This window comes from Macrobrachium nipponense, chromosome 19 (genome assembly GCF_015104395.2).
Source record: "Macrobrachium nipponense isolate FS-2020 chromosome 19, ASM1510439v2, whole genome shotgun sequence".
NCBI lineage: Eukaryota > Metazoa > Arthropoda > Malacostraca > Decapoda > Palaemonidae > Macrobrachium > Macrobrachium nipponense.
In genome coordinates this window covers 58,829,721-58,844,813 of record NC_061088.1, presented here as the reverse complement: position 1 = coordinate 58,844,813, position 15,093 = coordinate 58,829,721, and the positions used below count along the sequence as shown (strand labels likewise).

Here is a 15,093-nt window from a genome sequence, read left to right as displayed (position 1 = left end):
CAAATTTAATCTGAAAGTTATCAGATAAGGTAAATATCAAATAGTCAGTATAACAATCTTTAACAAACAATGAATGAGTCAGTACATCAAATAACCAAAAATAAACATTCCATATAAGCAAGGAAAAAAATAATTACTTAACATAAAGGATCTGTAAAATGCCATTACAATTATTACAGTAACCTTAGTACGTGCAGTTAGCAAATACTTAATAAGACAACAAAGGTTACGATTATAAAAACAAATTAACAATAATGGACCATAAAAATCACAAGCAGGGTTAACAAATTATGTCACAAAAACACTACTCAATTTCCTGATTATTTTAAAACATTAACATTGAAACCCTGGAGAAAGCTTAAGGCACAAAGCCTTCTACAGTACAGTGGTACCTCGAGATACAAAATTAATCCGTTCCGAGACGGCCTTCGTATCAAGAGTTTTCGTATCTTGGAACACATTTAACATGTAAAATGGCTAATCCGTTCCAAGCCCTCCAAAAACACCCTAGTAAATTATATTTCCAGGCCTAAAACACATGTTCTTGGGTTACGACAGAAGAAATATGACTCCAAAAAGGCAAAATACTGTACATACTTGAGTATTATTCAACTGCATATAATGTTCAACCCCATTTTTACTGCATATATTAGGACTTTGGCATATGTCCCTTAGCAATAAGCCCTAGCCTATGTTAGCGGTTGCTACTGTAGCCTAGTCTATGATTCTGGACATCTAAACCTAAGAGCTAAAAGCTTAGAATATGCCAATAAAATGTATAAATAATCAGTATATACTCATTTCAAATAATTATTAATTAATCATTAACTATAATACACAAACAAACAAAAAACAAACCTTTCAATCGATTGTTTACATTCAGATCTTACCCGTCTTACGAGTATGGAACGAGCGCCAAGCAATATTTTTCCTAGGACACAGTAAGCCATAAATTGTCATTAGTATCTCTCTTCAAACTAATGAAACCACCAAAACAGTATAATAACCATTCATTTCTATTCTCATTCTATCTTTACCTAACGGAGATGCAGAGTACTGACAGCTATAATGAAACATACGTAATACGTATACGTAACGTAATAATAAAACAGAAGAAGAATTCTAAAAAATGCGTATTTGTTGGCACAGTCTGATTATTTTATATTTTATGATATCTAATTCACATTTTTTTTTTTTTATTAAATGTATTGCATGTGCTCATTTCAAATAATTATTAAGTAACCATTAACTATAAACAAACAAACAAAAAAAAAAAGCTTCCAAACGTCTGTTTACAATCCAGCACTTATGAGTATCGAACGATCGCCAAGCAATCACTTTCACACAGTAAGCCATAAATTTTCATTCTCTCTCTTCACTACTGAAACTACCAAACAGTATAATAACCATTCATTTCTATCTTTTATTCTATCTTTACCTAATGTTTTTTTTATTAAATGTATTGCATGAATACTAAGTTTTTTTATTTATTTACAGCAACCTTTTACCAATAGAATACTTAAGGCACAAGGGTAGATGCTGACCAATAGGAGAGCAGGACCTTATGGGGTGACTAGCATCAGGAACCAATGGGAGAGCGGGAGGATGGTGGCGAGTTTACTCAGTGGCGGCGCGGGAGTTTTTAAAATTGTTCTCGGTGGTCCGGGCGAATCTCAGGACTTTATAGCACAACCTTTTCGTATCTTGAAACTTTCGTATGTAGAGCAGTAAAAATTTTTGTATTGGCTTTCGTAACTTGGATTTTTCGTAAGTTGAGCCTTTCGTATCTCCGAGGTACTACTGTAAATGCTGCAGGACACTGCACACACAGGAAAGTGGCAACTTGCACAGGTAAACACATGAGGACCCACTAAGAATACCTCCTGAAGAAATTTATCCAGCCGAAGCTGTACACCCAACACAGATGAAGCTGCCCTTCAGAACACAGACGAAGCTGCTGCACACACAACGCAGACGAAATTGCCCTTCAGGAGAACACAGACGAAGCTGCAAACTCTGAAGCCGTGGTCCTCAACATAACACAGACGAAGCTGCTAACCCAGACAAAACTGGCTCTGCTGAACATCTTGATGCTCGTCCTTAACCCTGCAGGTCCCGAATCGTAACCAAATAGCCCTTACGGACTCCAAAACGGGACTGCACAGAACCCCCATGCTGCTTATAACCTGCTCAGGTCTCTGTACCTTACTGACTAAAGCAGTCAGACATGGGGCTGTCGGACATTACCTTACCTCCACCTCTCTACCAATAAACAAGAGTGAAATGACCCTCACTGGGAAACAACCTAAAAACAACAGTTTCGATCGTCCAAGACAGAAAACAATAAAAGAGGTGCTTAATACCCTCACAATGGGTATCTGGAAATATGCATCCTTTCGGTCCCCATATAAGCATGAAGCTGTTCTCCCTGATGGGCAAGGCAAACACTGAACATGCTATCTCCATCTTGAACACCGGGTCTGGGGTGGGGGGGAAAAAGGTCTATGACTTGTCTGCAACCCCCTGAAGTCTTTTCTATTAGAAAGACTTGGCTGTAGATCCGGGAGACCAGTCTAACATGACTTCTACAGCACCCTTGCTCAGCATCTTCTGCACTTCTTTCTACTAGTGCTTGATATTTCGACGATCCCACTAAGTAGGAAGATGACTGGGTGGTTGGTGAGGGGTGGCAGAGACTCGAAGGGGGAGTAGATAACCCTCCTGAAGGACATCCACTACCTAGTCTCTGCTCCATATATACCAAGTTGCCAATGGCTTGATAGGCAACCCACCCCACCAATGTAGCAGCTGGAGGGGAATGCCGACCCTAGCGTTTCCCTTCTTCTTATCCTTACCTCCCTTCCCTCCTGAGGCAAGGTTGGCTGAAAGAGGCAAGACGGCACCCCCTTTGAAGAGGAAGAAGAGGGGTGGATCGTTCTTGATTCACCAATTAAATATTGAGTGAATAAGGTTGATCCACCCGATGACAATCGATCCACTGCAATGTTTCCCCCTATAGCTACCTTGTTTGAAAGCTAACAGCCGTTCCAGCTCATTTCCACAACAAAATCCTATGTAGGCCTACAACTAGCTATAGACCCAAGGGTTCATATAAGTATTATGTACTTATATAGGATAAAACACCGGTAGACGATCCATCGTCATCGCACTGGCCAGGCCTTATTCACTCAATATTTAATTGGTGAAACAAGAATACAATTACAACTTTAAGCATACCATTCAAAAGATTGAAGTTTCGTCAACATGTAATATATGAAAGCCCCATACGAACTAAAATAAGCATGTGAGTCTTCGTAAAATGTTTTCAAGGCAGTTTTGAAATCCAATATGGCAGCAATCGCATGGCTGGCCGTTTCTAACCACAGACAATCCACCATCTTTTCCCAGCCTTCTAGCACTCATTTGAACAATGTTAGCGTATATATGTAACGTTTATTGATCTGAATCAAGATTGCAGTTGTAATCAGCACAATAAAGCAACATTTTGTTTTGTTCCTATATTAGTGACAGTATGGAACTTTTTATTCCCGGGTCATGGCTTGAACTGAATTCATTTTTACCTTGTAATCAGTGGTTTTATCCTTACTGCCATCACAACTGAAACTCCACCGAGCTTATTTGATTGTAATTATACACATTTTGGTCTAAATTCACTCCAAATTGCCACTTGAAACCCCGTTGCTGTTCCTGGTTCCTAAGCACTCTCCCGCAAACACAGTTACACGCAGCAAACGACTACAGTTTATGAGGTGCTAAGCTTTATTCCCTTAATTGTTTACTTTACTCATTATTTAGTTTAACTTTACTTCAAAATGACAATTTGTCGAAAATTGCATTTTCCTAACTATACAAACCTGAGGTCCTTTAACAATAGGAAGTAGCTAGCGGCAGCTGGAACGGTCGTAAGCTTCGAACAAGGGGAGAACGGTAGTTAACTGCTTGTCCGATCGTCGCGCGCCGCGCGACTGGGAGGTAAACAAATCACTTTTGCTTTTGGCCCATGCAAAATACGCAGAGTGAGTGGCATGAGGAGGGACTTTATGTTAAAGGACCTCAGGTTTTTTTGTATAGTTAGGAAAAATGCAATTTTCGACAAATTGTCATTTGTTCCGATACGTTAATACAAACCATCGGTCCTTTAACAATAGGAAGACTCACTTCTTGGTGGGTGGAATCTGAGTCTTTTGATGAACAGACTGGTGTTCGTACCATCCCTGGAATGCCTCCCTGGTCGTAAGAGCGAGGGAGGGATCCAAGCCTCTGTCCGATTGATCGGGGTGTGCACCGCAGGATCAATGGTCAGACCTCTGGGCCGAGTACTAAGAGAGAGGCAAGCGTATCTCAGTTCGACCAGCATTGTAAGAAACTTTTTCCTTACATGAGCAAATGTAAAGTAATGGGTTTGTCTCATGTTGGCCTCCACTTTCTCCCCCTTGTTGGAGAAAGTGGTGGATATTTACTCCTATCTCTAGTTAAAGAGATAGGATGGAGCTCTGTTGAATAGCTTACCTGCATCGGACTCCTATCCAGCAAGGTAACGACCGTATCCCTCTGCCCACAGTAGAGGTAGAAAAAGATGGTGAAGAGAAGCCAGTCACTCTCTCATTCACGCATTCATTCTCCCAGTCATACCAGGAATCGATGCTGTTCTGCCTGCTCGGGTGCTGGGTAAGCTTACACAACGTGTTGAGGCAGCCAACCACAGGTCCCGGAAGGAAAAAGTATCCAAGGACTTGTGGGCAATATCCCGAAGGTAGAAGGACGTGAAGGTGGTCTGGTTGGCCCAGACACCTGCCTTCAGGACCTGCGCCACGGAGAAGTTCTTACGGAACGCTAAGGAGGGTCCGATACCTCTGACTTCGTTGGCTCTCGGACGGAGCGTACGGATGTCGTCGCTACCATCAGCTTCGTACGCTCTCCTGATCACCTCACGTAGCCAGAAAGAAAGCGTGTTCTTGGAGACTTCTTTCTTGGTGACCCCAGTGCTAACGAAGAGGCGTCGACACTCAGGCCTGAGATGTCGAGTTCTCTTCAGAATAGCGCCGTAGCGCCCTCACAGGACAAAGCAGCATCTCATCCGCATCGTTATCTGTAAAGTCCAGCAGGGAGGGGATCGTGAAAGACTCGAACCTGTCGTCAGGGATCGACGGATTCTGAGTCTTAGCTACGAAGTTCGGGACGAAATCGAGCGTCACAGATCCCCAGCCTCTGGTATGTTTAACATCATAAGAAAGGCCATGTAGTTCCCCTACTCTCTTCGCCGATGCCAGGGCCAGCAAGAAGAGGGTCTTGAGGGTCAGATCCCTGTCTGACGACTCTCGGAGTGGCTCGAACGGTGCTCGAGTCAGACTCCTAAGGACGAGAGTTCACGTCCCACGCAGGGGGCCTGAGTTCCCTGGGTGGGGCAAGACCTTTCGAAGCTCCTCATTAGCAAGATATCTCGAACGATTCGTGATGTCCAGTCCCCTCAGTTTTAGGACGAGAGCCAGAGCGGCTCTATATCCCTTAACTGTGGGTACTGAGAGGAGTTCTCTCGGCGAAGAAACACGAGGAAATCCGCTACCTGCTGAAGAGTGGCTCTGAGAGGAGACAAACCCTGTCTACGACACCAACCACAGAAGACGGCCCACTTCCCCTGGTACACAGCTGCAGAGGACTGTCTGACGTGTCCAGCCATCTCTGTTGCTGCGCTACGAGAAAAGCCTCTCGTTCGTAAGAGATGGTGGATAACAGCCAGCCGTGAAGTTGAAGGGACTGGACTGCGCGGTGGTACCGTTCTACGTGTGGCGGGCTAGAAGGTTGTGCCAGTTGGGTAGCTCTCTCGGTGCGTCTGCAAGAAGAGCCAACAGGTCCGGATACCAGGACGGCTTGAGGCCGTTTGGGAGCCACCAGGATCATTCTGAGATTGGGAGTGACCAGCGCTCGACTGATCACTTTCCGAATCAGACAGAAGGGAGGAAAGGCGTAAGCGAAGAGTTGTCCCAGGGGTGTTGAGAGCGTCCTCTGCAGCTGCCCATGGGTCCGGCACGGCCGAGAAGAACACCTGGATCTTCCTGTTGTGCCGGGTGGCGAACAGGTCTACGACCGGTCGCCCCCACAGGTTGAAGAGCCTTTCCGCCACATCTTGGTGTAGAGACCATTCGGTCCCTATCACCTGATCCCGACGGCTGAGCTTGTCCGCTACTACATTCCTCTTGCCTGGAATGTAGCGTGCTGACAGCTCTATCGAGTGAGCCGTGGCCCACTTGTGCACCTGCACCGTCAACTGATGGAGCGGAAGAGACACTAGCCCCCCCTGCTTGTTGACATATAGCCTACTGTGGTGTTGTCGCACATCAACACCACTGAGTGTCCCACCAAGCGGTCCCGAAACTCTTGGAGAGCGTTGAACGCCGCCTTGAGTTCCAGGACATTGATGTGAAGGTGCTTCTCGTGATGTCCCACACACCTGCAGTCAGCAACTCCTCCAGGTGTGCGCCCCATCCCTCGGTCGATGCGTCTGAGAACAGAAGCATCTCCGGGGGGGGTGGGGAGTGCGTATGGGCACTCCTCTTAAGAGGTTCTTGTCGTCGAGCCACCAGGCTAGGTCCTGCCTCACCTTGTCCGTGATAGCCACGGGAAAGTAATGGAGGATCCTTGGCCTGAGACCAACTCTCCCTTAGCCTCCACTGGAGAGACCGCAGGTGAAGACGCCCGTGAGGGACTAACTTCTCGAGTGACGACAGATGGCCGATCACGACTTGCCATTGCTGTGCTGCCTGTTCCTGCCGCGACAGGACCGGCGGGCTGCCTCCCTGAATTTGCTGATACGCAAGTCTGCGGGAAAGACTTGCCCTGCTACCAGTATCTATCAGCATACCCAGGTACTTCATCTTCTGCTTGGGGGTTCGAGATCGGACTTCTCGTAGTTTATCACGATCCCCAGATCGCGACAAAACTTGAGGAGTCGATCTCTGTCCTGTAGCAACTGCGAGCGGGAGCTCGCCAGGACCAGCCAATCGTCGAGATACCTCAGAAGACGTATCCCGTTCGAATGGGCCCAAGCCGACACCAGAGTGAACACTCGCGTGAACACCTGTGGGGCGGTTGAGAGACCGAAACAAAGTGCCCTGAATTGGTACACCGTCCCGTCGAAGATGAAGCGGAGGTACTTTCTGGAGGACTGATGGATGGGTATTTGAAAATACGCGTCCTTCAGGTCCACCGAAAGCATGAAATCGTTCCCCCTGATCGAGTCGAGCACTGAGCGTGCCGACTCCATCGTGAACCGCGTCGTGCGAACGAAGCGGTTCAGGGGAGAGAGGTCTATCACCGTCGCCAGCCCCCCGATGCCTTCTCCACTAGGAAGAGGCGGCTGTAGAAGCCTGGTGACTGGTCCTCCACGATTTCTACAGCTCGTTTCGCCAGCATGGTCTTGATCTCCTGTCGAAGAGCGTTGTCCATTTGCTGATCCCCGGACATAGGTCTGTAGATGGACCGGTTTTGGAGATGAGCCGAGACTCGAAGGGTAGTAGATATCCCTCCCGAAGGACGTCTACTATCCAGTTCTCGGCGCCGTAGCGCTGCCAAGTCGCAATGGCTCGACCAGGCACCCCCCCACTTCCGGCAGCAGGTGAGGGGGAACGCCGTCCCTAGCGTTTCCCTCCTCGTTTCGACTTCTTCCCAACACCTCCTCGGGGAAAGGAGGGCTGGTTGCGGCCTCCTCTCGCAGAAGTCGAAACAACTGGAGTCTTCACACGGGGTTTGGACGGTGCAACCGTCTTCGCCGCCGTGGAAGCGCTAGCCAAGCTCTTTGGTTTGGCCGCAGTTACTCGAGGTTGCCCAGAAACCTTCGAGACTGCCTGGTGAACTAAGCGGTCACTCTCGTCAGTGCGCCGCCGTTCCACCGCAGCGTCCACCATCTCTCCAGGAAAGAGAGCTGGGGAACTCCTAAGAGGTCCATTTCTTAGCCCGAGTGCCGCCTCACGCCCAGCCCCCTTGGTCACTCGGGTAAGGACTGCGTCCCTACGCCGAAGAACCAAGTTGGCCCACAGGTTAGCAGTCTGATGGGCGAGGTAAGAGATTGCTCTTCCTCCAGACTGGCACAGTCTCCTAAAGAAGCGTCGTCTTCGAGAGCAGAACTCCCGGAGCCGGCCGCTACCTTGGATATTGTGAGGGACCACAAATCCAACCAGGAAACTGCCTGGAATGCTGCCATAGCGGTAGATTCCAGGGCAAGTGCCTCCTGCTGCGAGAACCATAGGTTCTCCGACAGGAGCTGCTGCAGGGACACACCTGGAGTCAGCCTCGCTAACTCCGGGTTAACCTGTTTCGGCAGTATCGGGTCTTCTGATGGCACGTAGAAACGCCTCTGCCGCTGTAGAGGTGAGGAAGAAGCAGCTTAGAGGGACCGTCCGGATTTTAGCGAGTCCTCCCGTCCTGAGACGAGATTCTCCACCTGATCCAGGACTGAGTCCGCAGCTCTGATCGTGGCAACCCCATCATCATTTTGGGCTCCCTCTTGGGACCCCAAAATGACTCGAGCCGGGACGTGGGCTCCGAGGTGGTATTACGGCGATCCTTCCGCGAGGCCATTATGCAGACGCATCAGCTTAATGACTTCCGCGAAGTTCCTTCTGTATCTCGGGCGTCACAGCGTCTTGTGGAGTAGGACCGTCCAGAGTCCCCTCCAACAAGAGCATATCCCTCGATACTCCTCCTTCAGAAGGAGGAACAGCGACAGACCCCTGACGGTCGCCTCCAACTACTTGCGCGTACGTCCTGGTCGGTCCTAAGACCGTGCCTGAGCCGTACGGCGTATAGCCGGGTCACGAGCGGCGCACCTCTCGTGATCGCTCCTTGGTACCTCGCTCCTCCCGGTATAGCCCGAGGAGGTTGAAGGTATAGGAGAGGCAGAACCTGACGCTCCCCCCCACACGCTCGCTGGCAGGACCAGCGTGCGTAGAGGGCTGCTGCCGATCGTCAACCCGCGTTGACGGTCTAGCAGTAGGCCTAGCGTCGCCGCTCGCCTGGGGCGATTGGCTCGGCTGAGAACGTCGAGACCGCTCTCTAGCGTCAGGCGAGCTGCCGCTGGTCACCGTCTCCGCCCGGTCCCATCGGGAGCGGCGGACGGGGTGACCTGCTAGCTCCCTTTCGCGTCGAGACCGGCCAGCGTCCTCTCGGCGCGTGCAAACCGCTGGTACCAGCCGCTGGCTGGTACCGGCGGCCGTGGGGACTCCTTCCTCGCCTCAACCCGTGGCCGGTCAGTGACCGTCACGTCAGCCCGAGCAGCCGGTTGGTCGCTGCGAGAGCGTCCACTGGCCTGGCGAGAGTCGTGTGCACGGACCTCTGCCAGTCTTCTGCTCCGTGCCGCTGTCTTGACGGCGAGCGAGCTCGGTCGTCGAAACTTTGGCTGGACGGTCCTCTTTAGAAGAGCGTCCACTCGGTGCTTCTCGCGAACGAGAAGCAGCCGAGACGGAACTGGTTTAGCGGCAGAACCCATAGCACCAGGTGAGGACGCAACCAGCGAGGCTGATGCACCTCTGGTCCCCGTCGACTTCTTCTTTGCAGAAGAAGCGAACGGGCCCCGCACCCGAAGGAACAGGAGGACCAGCAGAAGAGCTCCCCAGCTCGCCTGAGCGAGCCGGGCCCTTAGAAGATCCCGAAGGAGTCTTCTTAGGGGGGGAGGAGGCAACCTTCTTCTTCTTCGGCTGTTTGGCCTTAGAAGTCGAAGGGGAAGGAGAGGCAGCAGACGACGAAGAAGACGATGAAGACGATGACGAACACCTTCTTCCTCTTCCTCTTCTTCTTCGCCAGGCTCCGCAGGACAGACGTCAGGTCTTCCATTCCTCCAGGAGGGAGCCGGGGCAGTTGCCGAAGCAACAGGGCCCGACTGCACCTGTCCGGAAGGACCTGAGACTGTTACAGCAACACCAGCAGCGGGAACGGCAGGAACAGGTCGGGAACAGCAGGAACGCAGGAACTCTGAAAGGTAATGTGTACCTGAAAGGGAAAGAGTCGCTGGAGCGGCCACAGGTACGGCAGGCACGGCAGGTACTACGGGAGAGCCAGGCGTCCTGTCGACAGTCATCGTCATCCGTGGCACTGGCGGCAGGTCCAGGGGGGTACTCTTGGGGCAGCGGAAGTCCGGGGTCGGCAAAGGAAAAAAATCCAGGTGGTGGTGGCATCGTCCTCTTTGGAACGGCGGCAATTGGTTTTTGTACTGCCACCGTGGGTGTCACCGACATTATATGAGGGCGTTATATACAAGATGTGGTGGCATCTCATACGCAGGGGTAGTTAATGTGGTCGTCGTGGTGGCACCGCACCATGAGTGACCACGGCCGACCCCGCCAACCGCTGTAGCAACCCCTGGATTGCTGGGCAACTCCCTGCAGTCCCAGCGACTCCCACACCTGTCCCAAGTCGTCCTTCGCTGCTGGCACACCTGCGGAAGCAACAGTCGGGTTAATAGGAGGGCTTCCCCGCGCCTGGGGGGCGAAATACCCCCCCCACCCCCCCCAGAAGCGGACAGAAGACCCCGAATACAACTGTAACGTCCGGGTAGCGGGCGCCCTCCTCCACACTCGACGGATCGAGAGAGGAAAAGGACTCCGCTACCCCCACCCGCAGGGGAAGGCACAAACCGTGGGGGCTGGCCGGGAGGCAGGAAAGAGGACGAAGTGTCCGTCAACCAAAGGAGTCACTGGACTTTCGATGACTTCTTGGCCGGCCTAAGTCTCTTCCTGCCCTCGTACAGCACCCACTGCGCCTCGGACCAATTCATACAAACCATACATGGCTCGTTGCGAGAGCACTCTCGCCTCGACAACGAGAACAAACCTCGTGGGGGTCCACCTCCACAAAGACCTGAACCCCCCACATTTAGTCCCTCCAGCCCGGGACACACTCTACGGGCGACTGGAGGGCGCGGGAAATCTCAATCTCCTCTAATTCACTCATCATCAATTGAATAGAGAAAAAAGTACTTACAATCACTCCTGATATACAGAAAGAGAAAACAAATACTCAAAGATGAAGCAAACGACAAGCGGGCAGAGCGATGGCGAACACGTCCTTCCCACACACGGCCGAAAGCAAAAGTGATTTGTTTACCTCCCAGTCGCGCGGCGCGCGACGATCGGACAAGCAGTTAACTACCGTTCTCCCCTTGTTCGAAGCTTACGACCGTCCAGCTGCCGCTAGCTACTTCCTATTGTTAAAGGACGATGGTTTGTATTACGTATCGGAAACAAATGTTTTATTTAATTCATGTCTATTATCTCTTTTTTGCAACCAAATTAACCCCGAAAAATTACAGATATTTCTGAAGTACGAGCAGACGACGGTAAAAAGACTCATCATTGCCAATCTAGTGGAGCTTCACACATACGCCGATTGCATTTACAAAACGTTTCATGAATCTAGTTGTCATAGAAATGCAGAAATGATAAAATTGCTGTAATATGTATATATACTACTAACAGATATGCTAATTCACTTATTTCCTTGGTTTTGTGTAAGTCTTATACCCAGTTTGGAGGGTAAACACCATACCCATTGACAACACTGATAAACAATTGAAAAGCGCAAAAACGCCACAAAGAATGCTGTTCGTCCCTTGAATAATTACTGGTTAGAGGTCGGGTTTACGATTGTTGTGATGAAAGTGCCCCAGTGTCTATGGGTTCAAGTGGTGTGCGGATTTAGCACAGGAAATGGGAAGCTTATTGACACAAGCGACTCCGTAAACATCGAGATGGAGTCAATCTTCTAAACTTTTGGATTTCGTCAAGTAAAAATTTTGAAAGAGTTTTGGGGCGTCGTAGTGCACTGTGTTGGCCACACTTTTCATTACCCTCTGTTTAAATCTTAAAATATGGCCTTAATTTCTAACTTTGGAGAAAATACTACTTCGAAAGGAGAGTAAGGAGGTCTTGAGCTCCTGTTATCCCACCAACCAACAACTCATGGACTGATGACCAACTCCGGTGTCAGGATGTGTTAAAGTACTTTTTTGGAGGGTGGCCAAAACCGCGGTAGTCGGTGAGTTGGTCAGTCCACTCGGTTGTTTACTCTAGGTAGTAGGTAGTAACAACTGGCCTAGTTTTCTCTTTCATTTTCCCCCCACCCAAAAACAATAGCTTCCCACTGGGGTCCCGATATTGTAAGGAGTGGCAATACAAGGACAAGGGGTTTGCAACAAATAGGCTCGTCAGAATTGCACAAAACACTAGATAGGCTAATCAGTTGAAAAAAATGTATGGGTCTACCCACTAGCTATACCTAGGCTAGTATCTGGCTGGGAATTGGGTTACCAATACTAGCTAGGTAGGTAATTCAAATGATGGTGCTGACAATTAGCCTAGCTTACCTAACCAAATGTGAAACTCGCCAAACAAATCTAGCTTATGTTTGGCTACTAGTAGGTACCTACCTAGCTACTTTTGGCCCTGTGTAGTAGGTAACATGAATAAACAATTCATTTCCGAGACAAAGAATTGCCTAGGTAGGTGGGTACCTACCTAGCTTTAGTACTAGATACTAGCTACTACCTAGGTATACTCTGTTTTTTTTCATCTGTCCATCCGCCTACGGTGTTTGTGTATGGTAACACTGCGTCCCGGTAAATAGTTACGCTGTGTGTAAGTGTTAGGTTAATAAAAGGATATCTGGGTGTACATTTGCAACTGAAAAATGTTTTAATAATTTAGCCTACTGTATGGGAATTACACCATTAATATTCGAAATAGGATATTATATAGTAATTGTTGAATGTGAGCTGAATGTAACTAGTACCTATCTACCTACTAAAGCCCGGGACCCACAGTGTTACCATGCGGAAAAACACCACAGGCGGATGGACAGATGAAAAAAAACAGAGTATAGGTACCTAGTAGGATAGCTAGCCTACCTACTAAGTAGCTAGGTAAAAGCTGTTAGGTAGCTACTAGTACTACCTATTACCTACTATGGCTAGGTAGGTAGTAGGCTAGGGTACCTAGGTAAATAGGTATACTACGTACCTACTAGCTATAGCTACTAGGTAGTACGAGACGAATACTTGGACCAGGTTTCGTCATCATTCAGACACTAGGTATGAAACAATACACATTTAATAAACAGTCTATCTGGGCTGCTACCCAAGGAATGGCCAGCGGGACACAGGTCTACCTAGGCTAGGTAGGTAGTCGAGATTACAGGCAAGTTACAGGACTTACTTTCCGCAGAATCTAGACTTTGTGAATACACAGTTACGTCAGCGTCACTTGACAAAACTTGTAGCCATCAAATCAGGATTTAATAGCTTTAAATTCTGGCTTCAGTGAAATTTCCTTTTCCATAATGAGAACGAATAAGCTGGGGTGGTAATCAGATTCTCCAGGTTCTGTGTTACTGGCGGCGTTTCAAAAAAACACCGCTCGCATGCTGACTGACAGTGACACTTCACTTGGAGACGTTCCCAACACACGAAAGAACTTGATAATATATGACTACTAAGTTGGTTAATCTAATATCACTCTCAGACTCATTGCAAAAGGCGACAGAAGCATGAAAATATATATCAATGAAAAATTAAATGTAGGTAACCTTATTCGGCACCAAGTGTCCAAGAAGCAACATTTCCCTTAACTATATCATAACTGGTGATTTTTTTTTGCACTAGAAATAGCAAAATGAAAATATTCAAGTGGACAGGGATTGGTTGTTGAAAAGACCTAATTCCTCACACCAAATTAACCCTACCAAGTCTACTGCTCCATGTTCCCTTGTGAGTGTTTCTTCCAGATTTCTTTCCAATTTTCATTTTCGTCTTTCGACAGATTTGCAATTAGAAATGTTTAGGAAGTTTTTTATTTGCTTAACAGAAACAGATATTGCAAAAAAAAGGGGGGGGGGGAATAAGCTCTACAACTCGCACAAATTGCGTAGTGCCCGCAACTGTGTCTATGGAGTGAGTGCTTAGGAACCAGTTAGGGACAGGGCTTCTTGCTCTTCAGCAGCTACTTTTTTTTTTCTAATGCCCAGTTTATTGCTTACAAAAGCAGAAATTTACGATTTTCTTACAATTCAATGGGTTGTATCCCCTAAGTATTATACTTGTTTAGAGTTCTAGATAATTCAATTGTGTAAATGCATCTAGAATTCGAACAATCACTAGGTTAGGTATAAACTGTATGCTGATGATACTCAGCTCTATTTTCCTCTCGATACGGTAGATGTCATTATTTAAAATTAATGCAATAATGAAAGATATAAAAAAATGGATGTTGGCAAAGAAGCTAAAACTTAATGAAGACAAAACTGGGTGTATGCTATTTGGATCTGATAGTGAAGTAAACATTGCAGCAGGGGTGAGGACTTGGAATGCTTATCGATAATCAATTGTCGATGAAAAACCATATATTCCATGTTGTAAAAACCTGCAACTATCATTAGAAATATTGCATTTATTAGAAAATATTTAAACGAAAAACGAAGATACTCTTAAAATAGCAATTTATAATCAAATACTTTCGAGGCTTGACTACTGCAACGTTATATACTACGGTCTCCCAAACTATCTAAGAAAATTGCAAGGGGCACAAAACAGAGCCGCCAGATAATAAAAAGATTACGTTACCGTGACAGAATAATCCCAACACTTATTGAGCTACATTGGCTCCCTGTAAAAGCAAGAATAGAATACAAAATACTTTTTAGTCTTTAAAGCACTAAAATTTGCTGAACCAACATATCTAGGAAACTGCTTGAGCTTCTTTAGACCTGAAATTAATATTGTGATCAGAACGTACAGTGATGCTCAAATCTCATGCGATATGACTCCATAGGATTTCGTTCAAAATTCACGAACTGGCAACCTAGCATGCTCCATATTTATCTTTTTACTTCAATGCGAAAAACGCGATTATCGCATACACTAAAGTCATAATAGTTTATTAAGCGTGATATCTGTAATATATTAAAAATTGTAAGAAAATGTCACATGTAGCCAAATTTCGGAAAAAACCCTTACGAAACATTTTCAAAACTTTCGTTCACTCATTACTGAAGCATTTGACCATAGCGAAGTCGCCATCAAACCTCAGTTCA

The 15,093-nt window shown here is 47.5% G+C and overlaps 1 long non-coding RNA gene across 1 annotated transcript in view; it reads right to left on the bottom strand.

The window, feature by feature from the left end:
* Positions 1 to 13,457, bottom strand: part of LOC135217377 (uncharacterized) — a 116,516-nt gene extending 103,059 nt beyond the window's left edge. The window contains exon 1 of the long non-coding RNA XR_010315115.1: positions 13,221 to 13,457. This is a non-coding gene — a long non-coding RNA (uncharacterized LOC135217377). The remainder of the gene's footprint in view (positions 1 to 13,220) is intronic.
* Between the last annotated feature and the right edge of the window lie 1,636 nt (positions 13,458 to 15,093).